The sequence below is a fragment of the Lactuca virosa genome, chromosome 5 (assembly GCF_052849685.1).
Source record: "Lactuca virosa cultivar CGN04683 chromosome 5, Lactuca_virosa_CGN04683_v6, whole genome shotgun sequence".
Classification (NCBI taxonomy): domain Eukaryota; kingdom Viridiplantae; phylum Streptophyta; class Magnoliopsida; order Asterales; family Asteraceae; genus Lactuca; species Lactuca virosa.
The window spans coordinates 231,683,942-231,700,637 of record NC_136430.1 but is presented as its reverse complement, the minus strand read 5'-3'; positions in this window follow the sequence as shown (position 1 = coordinate 231,700,637).

The window sequence follows — 16,696 nt, the reverse complement described above, 5'->3', positions numbered from 1 at the left end:
GTAGATAAATCACGCGGGAGAGCATCGCGTGGAATCATATAGCCAGAGGTTGCAAGCCTTTGAGACTCGTCGGCGGAGTATGCTGCTGTAGTGGAGCCGGGATGGGGAGCCAGGTGACTCGAGGCGAGGGTACTGAACCTCGCATGCGGAGCTTGCCGCTGTAGTGGAGTCGGGCTGAGAAGCCAGGCGATTCGAGGCGAGGGTACTGAACCTCGTATGTGGAGCTTACCGCTATAATGGAGTCGTGCTGAGAAGCCAGGCGACTCGAGGCGAGGGTACTTAACCTCGCATGCGGATCTTCCCGATATAATGGAGTCGGGCTGAGAAGCCAGGCAACTCGAGGCGAGGGTACTGAACCTCGCATGCAGAGCTTGCCCCTATAATGGAGTCGGGCTGAGAAGCCAGGCGACTCGAGGCGAGGGTACTGAACCTCGCATGCGGAGCTTGCCGCTATAATGGAGTCGGGCTTAGAAGCCAGGCGATTCGAGGCGAGGGTACTGAACCTCGCATGTGGAGCTTGCCGCTATAATGGAGTGGTGCTGAGAAGCCAGGCGACTCGAGGCGAGGGTACTTAACCTCACATGCAGAGCTTGCCGCTATAATGGATTCAGGCTGAGAAGCCATGCAACTCGAGGCGAGGGTACTGAACCTCATATGAGGAGCTTGCCACTGTAATGGAGTCAGGCTGAGAAGCCAGGCGACTCGAGGCGAGGGTACTGAACCTCGCATGTGGAGCTTGCCGCTATAATGGAGTCGGGAAGAGAAGCCAGATGACTCGAGGTGAGGGTATTGAACCTCGCATGCAGAGCTTTCCGCTATAATGGAGTCGGGCTGAGAAGCCAGGTGACTCAAGGTGAGGGTACCGAACCTTGCACGATTGGGCGTAGCACCATACAATCTATGTGTCTAGCTCGTGTGATCAGTCTGGGTTAAAGCGGAATGGTACCTGATGCTTTGCTGCATCGGTAGTCGTGCTAATAATTGATGCCTCGGTGCCTTGACTATTTGCGGATAGCTGGTGGTGCTACTTAGAGCTTGATAGTGTAGCTTCTATTAGGATCTGCGTAGCGAAACTGCTGTCAGGAACTGGTCAGCAGGGCCGCTGAGGCCCGGGCAACGAGCTGCTAGCGATAGATGAGTAACACGGCTATTGAGAATTAGGCAACAAGACTACCGAGAGTTGGACCACGAGGCTACTCTTTCAATCCGGAATACCAATGTCACCTCGGGGATGCACCATCATGCATAGTGTCAGTTCTTCATGTACTTTAACTCTTCCCCTTGGGAATAAAAATCACTTCTTCATAGTGTCATACCCACCCTACTCCCCCCCCCCCCTCTTTCTTAGAGGAAGTGAGGAATGGAAACGATGGATGCATAGTTGTAAGAAATTGGGCGACACGGCTACTGAGAAAAGCTAAACGACCCAAGTACTAACAAAAACTAGGCAGCGCGACTGGCACCACTGCTGAGAGTCAAACAACGTAACTACTGATGACTAGGCTTTGCAGGTGTTGAGCTAGGTCGCATGGCCGGTGAGGGTCGGGCTACACGACTGCTAAGGTCCAAGCAGTGCGGCTGTTGAGAGTTGAGCAGCAAGACTTCCTGAAGTTGGTCAACATAGCTGCTGATAGCCGAGCAACACAATTGTTGAAGGTTATTTCAGAACGCTTCACGAGTAGTAGTGTACTACTCTTCTCCCTCCCCCTTTTTTTTGAAAGCATTGAGTGATCTTGATCGCACAATATCTTTGAAAATTATATTTTGTCGGACGGAATTGTGTCACGGAGCGTTGAGCGACTAATTGGCAACATGTGGCATGTAAAAATAGCCCAACATCATGAAATGGCCCATTTGGGGAGGAGCCCAAGGTAAATGCAGTCCATTCGTGTAAAGATAGTTAGCCCAATTTTTTTTGTTGTTGTATGCCAATTTGACGGAAGCCAAAATACATCTGTTGTAGCCACTTGATAGAATTCCAAGATAAACATGACCCATAGCTCTTTCACTGCCTTTTTTTGTTAACCTGATTTTAGACGAGGGCATGATATGGGCCCATTTGCTTTTTCTTTCATCTTGCAGCCGCCTCCCCCCATTTTTCTTCCGATCGGTGACAGTGGATACCGAACAGTAGAAACGGAGACCTGCGATGGCAGGCTCCTTGCAGGAGGATACCGGCTGTAGCGTAAGGCGGAGATGCGATTTTAGTGGCGTCTTGCAGCTGTAGGGTTAGTCGCTTGGCGGCAGCGAATCATGAAATCAAGATGCCACGATCTTGGAGGCGGTCCGATGGAGATGACAACGATTGGTGGGGGAGAGGTCGAAGTGGAGAGGTGGTATCGTCAACGGCGTTGTTGGTCACGCTTTGTTAGTCGCCGACCAGAGGAGTTAAGGAATTGAGGATGGCGCCAGATGCGACATCGACCTCCGGCGATTCTTCTGGTCTTCTGCTGCGGCGAAGATCTGGACATCACAGAGGAAGTCATTAGAGCCGCCCCAGGGACTGTGCCCGGGGAGCGGACTCCGATCATCAAGTTAGATCAGCTGGTAGATCTGAGATGGTCCTCCATAGCTGGAGAGAACCATCTTGGTGCTGGTGGTGGTGTATGGTGGCTGACGGCGGCGGGTGGCGGCTGAGCCACCCGGCCGGAGTATAGTGTGGCGGCTGAGCCATGGGGGAAGTCTATGGTGGCTGCTGAGCCAAAGGGAAGATTCCTCCTTCATGGAGGAGGCATTATTCTATTTATAGTGGACACTTAGGTCAAGGGGAATTAGGTCAGACCTTGGGCCAGCCCAATTCAGGCCCAGCTAGCAAGGAGCTGGGCAAGGCTGCCCGGAGGCGCCGGGCGGGGCTGGCAGGCACGCCCCAGGCAAGGCTGACGGGCGCACACTAGGAAAGGCGGGCAAGGGGGCACCAGGCAAGGGAGCGCCAGGCCGGGCCGGCAGGAGAGTCCCCAGCAAGGCTGGCGAGGGAGTCCCCAGTAAGGCTGGCAAGGGAACGCCAGGCAAGGCTGGCAGGAGCACGCCAGGCCAGGCTGGCGTGCTAGAGCAGTCTAGGCCATGCTAATGGACCATATATCATCATACACCAACAACTCCCAACGTGAGTCTTGACCAAAAGCCAAATCGGTACATATTCATAACCTGAGATCCAAGGATTACACTTGCATTTCACCCAAAATTTTCTGATTCACAACATCCATTCACTAAACTAGGATATAAAAAAATCCCAATCCACCGTTGAGACTACCAGTCTCACACCTGATTCAACCACCAGGTTACTGAGAGTCCAACTGATAAGGGTACCCTAGCCTACGCACCACACCATGACACTCCCGGGCCACATAATCATCCTACTAAAACCATAATCCAATTCCTTGACCCAAACGGTCCCTACGAGGCCTCACCTACATTGCCACAATCACACAGGTCTCACCCACGTGTCTCACCCAGTCTATACCAATGAACGGGCCATGCCCACGGGTCTCACCCCATCGAGAGCTACATAAATCCAACCTCGCCTCGGACTCCAATGGTCCTCCTTGACCAAGGCACGAGTTGATCCTCTTTTATACTCACAACCACCACAATGATGGTCTTCCTCAATCTGGTGAATGTTATGATCCCATCGCAGTCTTACAACACTTCCATACTATCTGCAATGAATGCTACGACCATCCCGCAATATTAAGACACGTCTAACCCGCCATGGTTACCGCCCATGGTCTTAAAATATCTCTACCATATCAATCCCAAATAACCATGAGTCGGACCCGCATCCAACTGAATCCCAATCAGGTATTCGAGTCATGCATTGAACCCCAAAGCATTCATCAAACAAGAACATGAAACGAGGCTCTAACACAACCCTCACCTGGATCCATCTACACGCCTGTTAAACATCACAAAGAAGATGCCAACCAAATGTTGGAAGTTTCCTGAACTTCCAACTTACAGAACTTCAAACCAGACAGCCACTTGAGTCGTCTTCCCTCCCGACTATGATGTGAAACTCATCCTAGTTTCATTACGACATTTACACTTCTTATTGGCTCTGGATTATCGCTTACTTGTTTATTAGGCCTTCGGGGTCCATCTACATGCTTGTTGACTTCACACATTCACATACACACTCGTTGGGCTTTGAAAACTAAATACATACACGGAAACAATATACACTGTACAATTCCATATTCGCATAAATTTAGTTAAGGATCTTCTGAGACACTTTGTTTGACACCTATCGAGTGTACAACCGTAGCCTGTAGTTATATCAGAGTCTCTTGGAAGGAGAGCGGGAGTTTGTGTATAGATCTATACGGGGGTGACACCCCCCACCTGAGCTGTCCGCTACAATTAGACTAGGCCAGTCTAGGGTGACAAACCTTACCTAAACAAGTCGGTGTCAGAAAAACGCCATGACGGGCGGATTAGTCATTATCAAGTATTGTTATAACGACTCACGTAGAGGAATTAACTCCATTATAAAGTTTACGGAATACAACATCTGTCGATAATACGGGAACACACACTCATTTGTATTCAGTTTTAGGGTAATGAAATCACAACGTCTTTTTATAAACAGACAACATTGGGTTGTCTGGAAAATTATTCATTTCATACACTCACAAACATTAATACACATGAATTAATACAAGATCGGAAACAAACATTTCAAATCGTTTTTCAGAAAATATCGGATTTTCTGGTGTTTACAAAGTTATACAAAACATTTTACACAAACATGCTTATGAACTCACCAACATTATATATGTTGACCTTTTTAAATTAACTTGTATTCTCAGGAAATCGTTGAGCAGGTTGGTCAGCAAGAATACCTGGATATTTTGTTGTGTTTTATTGTCACCATATTTTGGATATTTTGGCATGTAATATTGAAATACAATACTTGATGTAAACAATGATAGTTTTAATATTACATGTGTGATGATGATGATGATGTTTTGTTTCAATTATATACACTGTGATGATACTACTAAAATGAAGTCACCCAAGCCCCCGGACGTTTCCGCCGTCTGGTTCGGGGGTGTGACAGATTGGTATCAGAGCATTGTTTATAGTGAACTGGCATATCTAATTATACAAGATATGCAACTATAAATACAATGGGACTAAGCTACTCTGAACAAAATAATTAAAATACATACCTAGGTGTGCACTAATACTATAACACTAAAAGTATCTGGAGAAAACTGAACACCGTGGTTAAACCCGGACAGTATGTAGTCGTATGGGGATAAATAGAGTCTGATCAACTATATTTATTTAAAATACGGCCAACATGTGTTTGGGAGTGATCATGGTAGGCAACATATCTAGAAACTTACCAACCTCGTGTCCAAAAAGCTTTAAGGAACTCAAACATACACAATTAAAATACTATTGGGGTATTTGAAATGCTATCTACATATACTCTCCTTTCACATTTCTCACCCCTCCGTTTCTCGTGCAGTCATCATGGAAGAGTTCCCACAGGGTGTCGTTTACTATCAGGCCCTGGGGGCCAATGGGTTGATCGAAGGGGAACTTGGTATGAATCAAGGGGCAGATCCAGGTTTAGGACCTGAGGAGTATGTGGAGATAGAATCTGCATACGAGAAATCTGATGAGGAGATGGAAGAAGTAGGGGACCTTGAGGAAGTCCCCAGCGAGCCTCACTCTTCAGAGATGATACAGAACCATCCCGCAGCACCAGAGGAATCCTAAGCAAGCCTTACCCATCAGGAGAAATACCAATCCAACCCGCAGAGCAGGAAGACCCACCGACTATCTACACTCCTTAGAGGAAGAAGTGATCACCCTAAGGCAACAACTCATTAAGGCTAAGGCTAAGGCAGCCTTAGCAGAACCGAGAACGGAAGAGGCCATTCGTGAAATGAGCGAAATGATTGGGCACCTGGTATGCCACTTCGGCATCTGGGAGTCCCTACAATGCATACACTACGAATTAGGCTTATTATGTCCTTGTTACAACTAGTATTTGTAAATCAAGAGGGATGCGCCCTCCAAGAATCGATGCAATCCTGATTCACTAAGTGTATAGGTAGCCATATCCTATTATGATAAACATAGCATTCATACAATGTCCATTTCTACTCTTACCACAAATACATCACCAGGATGAATGTTGAAGCATTAGAACCATATAACCACACGTGAAACTTATATGTGAATATAAATAGATGAATACAACTAGAACTGACTTTGGTTACTCACACGCTCGTTTCTCCTCATACAATAGAATTATGTCCTCCCATGGAAACAACCAGCCAACCGGCGAAGCAACGATCCTATGAATAGACTCTGCTACCTTCCAAGCCGTAGTGACAGGTGTTGTGACAGCTGTCATGGCACAACTCAACAACACAAAGGGAAATGAAAACGAAAAAGGTGTCAACAACTCCTAACGGAACGACAACCAAGGGCACCAACGAGGGGTTGCCGATAGGAACACCCCCGGCCACAAACCTAAGAGCAAGAAAAGAAAGTCCTGAAAAGAGAGGAAGGATAAAACAGCACAAGAGCCCTCGAAGAGACAATAGACTGTTGCGATTCATGCTGCCACGAAACCTACCACACCAACATCAGTAAGACCATATGCTGGAAACCTTCCAAAATGCAGCAAGTGCAGTTTCCATCATAAGGGAGCCTACCGAAAGTTACACTGTAAGAATTGCAATAGGAAAGGGCATCCTACCCGTTCCTGCAAGGCATCAACACGACCAATCCCCCAGACCCCCAACATCAGAAAGAGCCCAACCTGTTACGAGTGTGATGAATCTGGACACTTCAGGAGGGACTATCCAATAACAAGAAACTCTGGCAGGGATGGTAGAATGTTGACAATCACTACAGGAGAGACTCTCCCGGAATCACCTATGAACAACGGTACATTTTCCCAGTAAATATATTCAAAGGCTTTAGTCATTAATTATAGATTACTCTATCGTCCGAACAAGACATACCATTCGTATAAAAAAAACTAAGGGTTTTGCAGGAAAGCCACAATGGCTTAGTGTATATATTAGGGTCATATATGATTGAGGTTCTAAAGGTTTAAAGTGCATGATTCCGGTCTATTTTTATGTTCCTTGTGTGGTTATGGATTTAGGACAGAGCCCCTCAGTCGACAACCTTCCATTCTTAACTATACATGCTTCTTACCCGCCAAGCGATTATAGAAAGACCTGGTGAGAACCATGCTATCCAATTTCATCGCTAATAATCGAAACGCTCATACTACTAATACTCACTAAACGTGGTACAAGAACGTTCGCGGTAGCGATAACAAGGATGAAACCGAGAATATTACAAATGAGTACATGAAACACACTCTCATTTCCGAACAACCATCCCTTCCAAGTCAATCCAACATCTATTACAACAAACTCTAAGGAACCCAACAACGTCACTTGACAGAGGATGGCTTGATCCTCACCATAAAAATTTTATGTAGAGACCCTGCGCCTTAACCAATCGGCTAACGAAATCCTCACAACTTATAAGGAAAGATCCTCAAATCATTCCTGGCATCTAGATTCCTAAGTACCTATGTAAGAAATACCACGCTCGTTCCTAGCCCACAATAGAAATAAGAAACGAGAATCAAAGGACATCGAGGGTAACCTAGAGATTTATAATCTTTCCGAAGTGGATTCCAGAAGTCCTTTCGGAAATGTTATCTATACGTGGCAAGTCGAGTTCGGAAATTGACTCAACTAATGAAGCCATTTCCATAGCCAGACCACCAAGGACACTAAGTGCCAGCAAAAACACCGAACCCATCCTTAAGGATCGACATCCCCCATCCCGAAACGAAGACTTGCTCGACCCGCCCCTAGAAACAAACAAAGATCAACATCCTACTAGTTCAGAATTCCACAATAAGAAAACTCCAATGGCAGCCTAAAAAGTATGAGGCCAACTACAACACTCGACCTTAACCTTAGCGATAATAGTGTTCACCTTAGGGTTTGGAGGTACTACTTTTGGGACGTCCAATACACTATCCTCATTAACCATGACCATCAATGCACCTCACCATAGAGGACGTGAAGGCAGAATACCTCTGTGTTGGGTTGAGATGACCAACACCCAACTAGCAAGAAGACAAGCATAGAACAGCACTCTTACAGACCTCGAGATCATTCAGGAAACAACGGAGAAAATGGTTCAATTCAAGGAACGACCCCAAGTAGGAGAGCGGGTGCAATTGAAGGACTCTCCCTAGAAAAGGAAGATCCAAGTTGGAAAGCGGGGCAAGCTAAACCCACGATACATCGGGCCGTTCGGCGATCTTTTCCGGATCGGTCCGGTGGCCTACAGACTACTACTACCCTCAGAACTTAACAACGTACACCCAACATTCCACGTATCAAAATTGAAAAAGGGTGCCTATCAGATAAAACCCTCATCATTTCCTTGGATGAGATTGAGATAAACAAGAATCTCCGGTTCGTCGAAGAGCCGGTGGAGATAATTGGACAGGGAAGTGAAGCATACAAAACAAAGTCGCATTCCGACTGTGAAGGTTCGATGGAATGCTAAGCGCAAACCGGAATTCATATGGGAACGCGGAGACCAAATGATGCAAAAATACCCTCACATTTTCTCTAGCTCTTAGGATCGACTTTCAAAAGAATTTCGGGACGAAATTCCCTCTAACGGGGGGATGATGTCACAACTAGCATTTTTGGCTAGGAAATTTTGTCTTCGTGTAATCAACTCTCGTGTGACTTGTAATCTAAATTGATGTTATGAATAAATGTTCATTCCAAAAACAATCATTGAATCAAAACTCACTCATGAAGCCTAAACCTAATTCAATGCACTATGCTCATTCTATTCTGGGTTGTAACCCTAATTTCCTAGTTCAAATATCTTTTTGGGCTAATAAACTCACAACTTGATTATTTTGGGCTAAGAATCCTTATATGGGCCCTAAGTGGACCCAGATTCATTAAACCATAACATTTTGAGCCATAAGACTTTTATGGGCCTTATTGGACCTAAAATGACTCATTTCATTTTCATGGGCCTTAATGGGCCGTGAACAACCTTCTTGAACTTAAATGGACCGAAAACCCATTATGTTCACCCTTTTTGGGCCGTAAACCCATAGGAGGGCCCAATGGGCCAAAAACCTTCACTTTGGGCTTATGAATTTCGAATATACTCATAATGGCCCAAACAATTCCTTTCTTTCCCTCCCATCTCTAATTCTCGATTTTACAAAAAAAAAAGAGAAAAAGTGTCACACCCCGAAACCGATGGCGGAAACGTTCCGGGGTGGAGGACGTCATGTGTAGTATCACAACAGTTGTATCATAGCAAGCATAGTAAACACAACCAAACATTGAATACATACATGAAAAAGATTTACATTGTCTTTATGCATAGTTTATACATATAATTATCTAGCAAAAGTAAAAGACGTGACTCCAAAACGCTCCGTCTTCTCCAAAAGTTGGCAGGAGTACTTGTCTATTGATGTCCTGAGAATACAAGCAGTTTTAAAATATCAGCATAAAGCTGGTGAGTTCATAAGCGGTTAATTCTGGTGAAAGAAATTTTCCTTGAGTCTTTGAAAAGTTGTTTCCCAAGAAAATCCCATATTTCCTTATGAAAGAGGTTTGATTATCCATTAGTTACACATTAAACAGACTATTTATGAAAGATTAAGTTATCCCAGAAAATCCCATATTTTCTTAAAGGTTGATAGTTGATTAACCATACGCGAGTATCTACCATACTCGGACAACAGTTTTCTTTTCGAAGCTCTGGTTACACCCAGAGGAGTATATTAGAAGCTCTGGTTACACCCAGAGGAGTATATTAGAAGAGTAAATTCTCGTTACCTACGTTATGAGTGTCATAACCGTACTGAGACTGGATAAGACACGTAAATGGGCCAGTATCTTTTATGACTTTGTCACCCCTGAACCAAATGATTCCGCTGTAGCTAGCAGCGAGGGTGTGGGATAGTCAGTCCCATATAGATCTATACACAATAGTCACGCTTTCCCTCCAAGATATTATGGTTATAAGTCGTAGTCCTCCACTCACGAATCCGGGGGAGTGTTACCGAGGACATGTCTCAAACTTAGCCTAACGAACTTACAAGTAATAATGTTGAAAATCCTGTTTATGATTTGCGTGAAACCTTTATGAAATAATACATATTATGATAAGGTTCACAAGTTCCTTGCTTTAGATTTGAAAACTGTTTCTACGAGTTGATTTCTAAATCGAGTGGTAAAACGGTTTTTCTGTATTTGAAAGCATACTGAACATGTAATTATTTTAAACAAAATAATATATTTGAGCACAAGTTTCCTTGTACTTTTGCTTGTATCCCCCCCCCCCCACCTGAAAACATGAAAACTCGGAAAAGTATAGGGGTATGAACTCACTGTTTGATGGATGATTCGATCGGATGATCGGTTACGAGTTGTTGAGTGTCAATTGAGGTTTCGCACTCAAGTGGATCCTAGTAACATATAATAACACATATATGATTACACTTACGTTATATAGCCACTATTAGACACATGGACACATCTTAGGGACATGAAAACACTTAGAATTAGGTGTTACAAACACCTATTGAAGTCCCCAATGAGTGTAGGGCTTTAGATTTGAGTGTAAGGCCACCAATCTCGACTTTTATGTGTGTGCGGCCAGGGTGTGCGGCCAGGCTATGTGTGCGGTTGCATACAGGAGTGTGCGGCCGTACAGAGGGTGTGCGCGGCCGTACACAGGAGTGTGCGGCCGTACACTCCTCTTTTGTGTCCGAAACGTTGATTTTGAGGTATTTTTGAGGCGTTCTAGTGTTAATACCAAGTCCAACTGGCAAATGGGGGCCAAACTCTTCACTTTGGAGAGTTTAGTGTGTGTGCGGCCACCTTATGAAGGTGTGCGGCCGTACACCTTCAAAGGATGAAGAACACGAAGAACACTCTGAGTTTTAAGCTTAGATTCAGGTGTCTTACCAAGATAACAAGCTGAATGATGAAGTGGTTCACGTTTTTGAGGCCTTTAGAGTGTTCTTGGATGAAGTTTTTAGAGAGAGAATGTAGTGAGAGAAAGTAGAGTGCAGCCAAAGGAAAGGAATGAGTGAAGGGGGTTCCCTTATATATATAACGGTGAGTGCGGCTGGAGGGTGGGTGTGCGGCCGTACACACCTCTCATGAGGGTGTATGGCCCGATTTTTGCTTCCAAACGACATGTTGACTCATTCCTAATCTCGTTTCCAACTGTACTCAAGCTTAAAACACTTAAACGGACCCTTAAATGGCGTAAAATGGTGACGAAAATCGAATTTAATATAGATATAAAGATCGATTGTAAATGATAAAAGTTTCGGGTTGTCACATCATTCCCCCGTTAGAGGGAATTTCGTCCCGAAAATCAAATATAGAATACAAATCATGAACTAGGGAAAGAGATGCAGATACTTCTGTTTCATCTGATCTTCGCGCTCCCAAGTGAATTCCAGTCCCTGCTTGGCATTCCAGCGAACCTTCACTATCGGGATGCGACTTTGTTTCGTTCGATTGATCTCTCGATCCATAATTTCGATTGGTTCTTCCACAAAGTTTAGATTCTCGTTGATTTCAATCTCATCGAGAGGAATAGTAAGAGTCTCGTCGGATAAACACTTTTTAAGGTTCAAGACGTGGAAGACGGGATGAATGTTACTAAGCTCTTGAGGTAAACGGAGTTTGTAGGCTACGTGGCCGATCCTAGCGAGGATCTCGAAGGGTCCTATGTACCTCGGATTTAGCTTTCCATGCTTCCTAAAGAGTATCATGCCTTTCCAGGGCGAGACCTTCAACAGGACGCGGTCTCCAACCTGGAACTCCAAAGGTTTTCGTCGTATATCGGCGTAGCTCTTATGGTCAGTGAAAATGGTACACTTGGTTCCGTAAAGATAATGTCTCCATATCTTCAATGCGAAGACCACTGCTCCTAATTCCAGGCCGTGCGTTGTGTAGTTGACTTCGTGTGCTTTTAACTGTCTTGAGGCATAATCAATGACTTTTCCCCGTTGCATGAGCACACAGCCTAGGCCCTGATTGGATGCATCACAGTAGACAACGAAGTCCTCCGTTCCTTCGGGCAGAGACAGGATAGGTGCGCTGCATAGGGCCCGCTTCAACGTTTGGAATGCAGCGTCTTGCTTTTCACCCCAACAAAAGGGTACGCCTTTCTGAGTCAGAGTGGTCAAGGGTTTGGCAATTCTGGATAAATTCTGGATAAATCTGCGATAGTAGCCAGCGAGGCCCAAGAATTGACGGATTTCCATGGGCGTCTCCGGTGCTGACCAATTCTCTATCGCTTTGATTTTGGGAAAGTCCACGTGTATGCCTTCCTCGCTTACCACGTGACCTAGGAAGGTTACTTTTCGAATCCAGAATTCGCACTTGGAGAATTTTGTGTAAAGCTTCTCCGTCCTTAGAGTTTCCAGCACCAATCTCAAGTGCTGTTTGTGATCTTCCTCGTTTCTGGAATAGACAAGTATATCGTCGATGAACACGATGACGAACTTGTCCAGGAAACGACGGTACACCCGGTTCATCAGGTCCATGAACACTGCCGGTGCGTTGGTTAGACCGAAGGGCATTACTACGAACTCGTAGTGACCATATCGAGTCTGAAATGTTGTCTTAGGAACATCACTCTCATGGACTCGCAGCTGATGGTACCCTGATCTTAGATCTATTTTCGAGAAGTAGTTGGCTTCCTGAAGTTGGTCGAAAAGATCATCGATTCGAGGAAGAGGATAACGGTTTTTGACAGTGAGCATGCTCAGCTCTCGATAATCGATACACATCCGAAAGGATCCATCCTTCTTTTTCACGAACAAGATCGGGGCTCCCCAGGGTGAGGAACTCGGTCTGATGAACCCTTTGCTGAGCAGCTCATAGAGCTGACTTGATAGCTCCTGCATTTCTGCTGGTGCTAGGCGATACGGAGATTTTGGCTACGGGGGTAGCTCCGGGGACTAAGTCGATGCGAAACTCGACTTGGCGTTCGGGAGGGATTCCCGAGAGATCTTTGGGAAAAGCATTGGGAAAGTTGAAGACTTCAGGGATGCTCTCGAGGTCTTTAACTTCCTATCTCTCGTTAATGACGTGGGCTAAGAATGCGTAACACTCCTTTCGCAGGAGTTTCTGGGCTTTGATGCACGAAATGATACGGAGGTTCGAACTGAGTTTATCGCCGTAAATCATGAGAGTTTCATCAGAGGAGAGATTGAGGCGGATAGCTTTTTCGTAACAAAGGATATCAGCATGATTGGGGCTAAACCAATCCATGCCGATAATGACATCAAAGCTTTTTATGGTGACGGGCATAAGGTCGATAAGAAATGAATGATCGTTCAGGGTAAGAGTACAACCTACGTATATATCATTAGTGCTCTCTTTCTCACCGTTTGCCATCTCGACGGTAAATAATTCAGTTAATGGTTGAGGTTTATGCCTAAGAAGATGTTTGAATGTATGGCTAACAAAACTTCTCTCCGCACCAGAATCGAAAAGAATGCATGCATAAGAGTTGTCGAGAAGGAACGTACCTGAAACAACCGTGGGATCAGCGACGGCCTCCTCTCGTCCCATGGATAGAACTCTCCCGGTGTTGCCATTTGTTGCTGCCTTGGGGCAGTTTCTCTTGTAATGCCCGACCTCTCCACAGTTATAACAGGCTTGACCAACACCTGCTCCAGGGGCCTGATGGGTTGGTTGAACTGGTGTTCTGCAGTCTCGAGTCAGGTGGCCCTTCTTGCCACAGTTGTTGCAGAGCATTTCACGACATGGGCCAGGGATGCAATGATGATAACTGCACTTACCGCACCAAGGAAGATTACCAGTATACCTACTGGTAGGTGCTTGAGTTGCAGGAGCAGCAACAGGAGTAATAGCAGCGTGAACTGCTATCGTATGTTGCTTCTTTGAGGGTTCCTGTGAAGACTGACCCTTTTTCTGTTTCCAGGACTTTCTTTTCTCACCACTCCCTTTCGTGGGCTCAGGAGTGGTTGTCACAACGTCAAGATCAACTCCGTGATCTATGATAGTTTGCGCCAAACACTTAGCGCTGTCAAAGGTGTTTGGCCTAGCTGCCAAAACATTTCCTTTGGTGGGTTGTGTCAGTCCCCATATGTATCTTTCGATCTTTTTGCTTTCCGGAGTGACCATCCCCGGACAGAGAAGTGCTAGGTCTTCAAAGCTAGAAGTGTAGGTAGCAATGTCGGATTCCGTCATCTTTAGATTCCAGAGTTCGTGCTCTAGCTTCTGCATTTCGCCCCGTGGGCAGTATTCAACTATCATGAGTTCCTTTAAGCTTTCCCAACCCATAGCGTTCGCCACTGGTAGGGTTAGGGATTTGACCCGACCATTCCACCAGGTCAGTGCCCTGTTGGCGAAAGTGCAAGCGGCGAACTTTACTTTGTTGGTCTCAGAACAGGAACAGATTTCGAAAATGGATTCGATTTTCTCGATCCATTGAGTTAGGGCAATAACTCCTCCTTTGCCGTCGAAGGGTGTGGGTTTTGTGTTCATGAAGTCCTTATAAGAGCACTCCTTTTGGTGTCCCTGACCACCTTCATGATTTTGTGGATGAGTACCACCTCCCTGCCCACCAGATCCGCCAGAATTAACTTGTGCCATCGCGACAGCTACAGCAGCGGTAACCGCTGCTTGAAACATAACGGGATCGAACTGAGGGGGCGGTGGTGGTGGAGCGTCGTCATTCCTTCTGATGGGTCGTCTTCGAGGAGGCATCTTGTTTTAGAAACAACCAGGAAGAAGAGGATGGTAAGTCCTCTGAATCGAATCAAGAGATATGAAGCAAGGATATATCTCATAATGATTGTTAGAGTGTTCTACTAAGCGATAAACAAAGAAAAGCTACCAATGCAAAATAAGTTATCGCTAAAAGGAATGAGTAGCAACACTTGGAATGAATCTCTACGAGGTATTCGGCTCTGACTAAAATACTCCCATAGTATTTTAAGTTGTATGGATACTGGGTAAGTTTTAGGCCTGTTGCAACACCAAAGTCACTCCCAAGCACATGTTGGTCATGTCTCGAATGAATATAGTTGATCAGGCTATATTGACCCTAGACATGATTACATAACTGCCCAAGTTTAACCGAAGTGTTCAACATCCAAATACTTTTGTTTTGCTCTACTTAGGATACTGATTCTGGTACTATGATATACTTGTATACTTTTTGTAAAAATACTTATATTTTGAAAGTATACTTTTAGTTTAGAGCACTTAGGCCCCTTAGTGTTTATAGTTGTATACCATGCAAGGTTCGGTATACTTAGTTCACTATAAACAATAGCTCTGATACCAATCTGTCACACCCCGAAACCGATGGCGGAAACGTTCCGGGGTGGAGGACGTCATGTGTAGTATCACAACAGTTGTATCATAGCAAGCATAGTAAACACAACCAAACATTGAATACATACATGAAAAAGATTTACATTGTCTTTATGCATAGTTTATACATATAATTATTTAGCAAAAGTAAAAGACGTGACTCCAAAACGCTCCGTCTTCTCCAAAAGTTGGCAGGAGTACCTGTCTATTGATGTCCTGAGAATACAAGCAGTTTTAAAATATCAGCATAAAGCTGGTGAGTTCATAAGCGGTTAATTCTGGTGAAAGAAATGTTTCCTTGATTCTTTGAAAAGTTGTTTCCCAAGAAAATCCCATATTTCCTTATGAAAGAGGTTTGATTATCCATTAGTTACACATTAAACAGACTATTTATGAAAGATTAAGTTATCCCAGAAAATCCCATATTTTCTTAAAGGTTGATAGTTGATTAACCATACGCGAGTATCTACCATACTCGGACAACAGTTTTCTTTTCGAAGCTCTGGTTACACCCAGAGGAGTATATTAGAAGCTCTGGTTACACCCAGAGGAGTATATTAGAAGCTCTGGTTACACCCAAAGGAGTATATTACAAGCTCTGGTTACACCCAGAGGAGTATATTAGAAGAGTAAATTCTCGTTACCTAAGTTATGAGTGCCATAACCGTACTGAGACTGGATAAGGCATGTAAATGGGCCGGTATCTTTTATGACTTTGTCACCCCTGAACCAAATGATTCCGCTGTAGCTAGCAGTGAGGGTGTGGGATAGTCAGTCCCATATAGATCTATACACAATAGTCACGCTCTCCCTCCAAGAGATTATGGTTATAAGTCGTAGTCCTCCACTCACGAATCTGGGGGAGTGTTACCGAGGACATGTCTCAAACTTAGCCTAACGAACTTACAAGTAATAATGTTGAAAATCCTGTTTATGATTTGCGTGAAACCTTTATGAAATAATACATATTATGATAAGGTTCACAAGTTCCTTGCTTTAGATTTGAAAACTGTTTCTACGAGTTGATTTCTAAATCGAGTGGTAAAACGGTTTTTCTGTATTTGAAAGCACACTGAACATGTAATTATTTTAAACAAAATAATATATTTGAGCACAAGTTTCCTTGTACTTTTGCTTGTATCCCCCCCTGAAAACATGAAAACTCGGAAAAGTATAGGGGTATGAACTTACTGTTTGATGGATGATTCGAGCGGATGATCGGTTACGAGTTGTTGAGTGTCAATTGAGGTTTCGCACTCAAGTGGATCCTAGTAACATAT